Source organism: Halichoerus grypus, chromosome 12, assembly GCF_964656455.1.
Source record: "Halichoerus grypus chromosome 12, mHalGry1.hap1.1, whole genome shotgun sequence".
Lineage (NCBI taxonomy): Eukaryota > Metazoa > Chordata > Mammalia > Carnivora > Phocidae > Halichoerus > Halichoerus grypus.
This window is the reverse complement of record NC_135723.1, coordinates 88,819,787-88,822,697: the sequence shown is the minus strand read 5'-3', so window position 1 is coordinate 88,822,697 and position 2,911 is coordinate 88,819,787.

The window sequence follows — 2,911 nt, the reverse complement described above, 5'->3', positions numbered from 1 at the left end:
CCTGGTATCTCTTTCTGGAACGCGTGCATGCAGCGGAGCGTCTCCCTTCGCCCTTTGCCCTTGGAGAGGCAGATGTTCCGACAGGGAGCTGGTCAGCTGCGAGCTGAGGCCCTGCGTGCCCACTGTTGGCAGCTGTAGGACTGAGCCGTGTGGGAGGTTTGCTTGTCGCTTTGCCTTGGAGCTAGGCCGTCCTGTCTCCCACTGCGCTGGCTAGCTGAGGTTTGTGCTCTTCCTATTGCTTTGGGCTGCAGTCAGGGAGGTCATAGTGTTCCTTTTCTTCCCTGCGTTGGTGGAGCTTCTCAGGATGAGGTTAGGGCCTGAGGTCTCTGATTCCAGCCGCCCAGTCCACCTGGGTGTCTCTGTCCCTCTGCCACTGGGGCTCCGCTCATTCTGTCACCTTCACATCCTTGAGGCGGACTGGAGCCAGCCGCCAGCGCCCTCTGCTGGTGAATGGTGAGAGGACCGGAGCCAGTGGGCCAAGCTTGCTTTTCCATCTGAGGCGGGCGAGGCATGGGTCTCCGGCTCCGACGCTTGACAGGGGTGGCCTTGTTGCCCAGGTGCTCGGAACAGTCGTAGGACCTTTTTGGGCTCCAGCCCAGGTCTGGTGGTGCAGGTCCGGAGCAGGGGGTACTCCCAGTTACCTACTTCTGGAGAATCGTGAAGTTGGTACTAAGGCCTTGGCTCCCATTCTGCTGGGATTTGGAGGAAGAGTCGGGATTTATGTGACTCAATTATGAGAGAACACCAGAGACTGCTAAGTAGTTATTTACACATTTTTACCGATTTCTACCTTGGTAACCCTCTTTCCAAATGAAGAAAGACAAGACTTCTCCATTTACGATTTTCCCCATCTTCTGCATTGAAACAGCAAATTATCTCCCCCAGTGATTCTGTAGGACATGTAAGAAGCCGTCATGTGTTTCATTTGAGTGAGAGAATTCACTGTTTCACTTCACCATTTTGTTTCAGTTTCTCTTATTACCCATTCTCTCTGCTCAATATGGTCTCCACAGCTACTGGAATGTCTTTAAGGACTGCAAAGAAACAAAGTACACTTGAAAAGCTATGTCTTCTCTCTTTTCCTTTAAGCTCTGGGCTGAACACCCACCTCCCTTTTGTTTTGACTTTGGCTTGAGATTGTGTGGGGTTCCACAGCACACTGCCTAAAAACACAAAACAAAACCACCATACTGCCTAAAAACAAACAAAACCCAAATCCCATTCACCTCTGACCTTTTGAAATTACCAAATACAGGTGGCCAAACCTGCTGGCCTGTCTCTCCCCAGCCTTCACTCCATCCTGAGTGCTGGTCAGGCTGTGTTCATCCTGGTGTTCCTCCCTGTGCCACACATACCCGTCTAGGATGAGCTCTCATCCGGTCAGTCACGTCCAAACTTGAATTTCCTTCTCCTTCACAAGAGCTGCTCAGCCCCTGCCCAGAACCCCAGCAAGACTCCTCCCATTCTTTTGGGCAAGGGCAGCTTATTGGGAAGCCATCAGGCCAGTGCAGCTCAGCCCCCCCCCCCATTCTGCATACCTGGTATGGGCGTGGCCGCCCCCCCCCCCCCCCCCCCGCTCTGGCCGGAGCTGCTTGAGAGCCCCTCTGGGCCTCCCCCTCTCTGTCCTCTGACCTGTCTGCTCTATGCTTATCACCTCTGCTGGACCTGGGAGCACGGCTTTCAAAGCACTTTAGCTGTTGACTCCAGCCTGTCCAGATCCCACAGCTCGAGTTTTCTGTCCCCGCTTGGGCTTCTCTCCCTTCAAACAGAAAGCTGCTCACGCAGATGCAAAGGTTTCCTGTTCCTCAGACCTCATTTTTTAGCTGGCGATGGGAAGAGGTTGTAGGGACTAAGAACAAGTATTTTCTGTTCCTTTATTCACAAAACAAAATGATGCTTCACAGCTTGAGAGCAGAGGACCCTGGAAGTCAGAGAGGTTCTAACACTTTTCGTGGAACCAGAGAAGCAGGCCTGCTCCCCCGCCCCCCCGCCCCGGGTGTTGCCCTCCGGAGAAGACTGGAGGCAGAGTCCAGGTTCAGCCTGCAGCTAGACGACCCCAGTGTACGACGGGTTGGTTTTATGACTTGAAACCATGGATTTATCTCCTTAAGCCTTGATTGGGTTCAACGTTTCTGGCCCAGCGTGTGAAAGTGCTTTAGAGAAACCCAAAGTACCACACAGCTGGAAGAGAGCTTCAGGGTCCGGAGTCCCCAAGCTTGGGATGGAGCTCCCCTGTTGTGCACCTCTAATGTATGGAGACTCATTACCCCACTAGCGGATTTGTTATAAATCACAGTTAAAAGGGCTGTCTTGGTAATTTCACATTTTGGGGCCAGACGGTCAGTTCTGATCATCCTTTTACTTCAAAGTATGGCAGGAGAAGGTTCACCTGTGACAGCTTATGCTTGTGTTTTTTGTCGTGTCTGTGACCTGGGGGTTTCTTTGCTGGCCTCTTTTAGCCTGCTGTAAGCTGAGTGTGATTTTAACTAAAACTAGATGCTAGCTCCACGTGTCCACGGCAGTGCTCAGAACCAGGCTGAACGCAGACCACCTGGGAAGCTTTGTGGAGCTGCCCCGCTCGAAGAGGGAGCATCTGGCCACCAATCTGAATGTTCGGTGTTAGTGACACCTACTTCCTTTAAGATAACAGATATAAACAGAGGCTTTAATTTCTTTTCCTGCACCCAAGGGGCTCACCTTGTGCCCCCTCCCCCTGGGATGTGGACCCCCAGTAGGGAGAGTTGGCCTTGATCCCTGTGGGAATCCTGAGCTTTAAAAAATGCAGACCCTCCTCCCCTCACCCTAATTTCTCACTCGGGGGGCCCAGGAATTGACACTCTATTAATAAAGTCCAACTAGCACACCTCAAATGGAGCCATGTTTGGAGACTGTTAAAAAATATTTTGTTAAA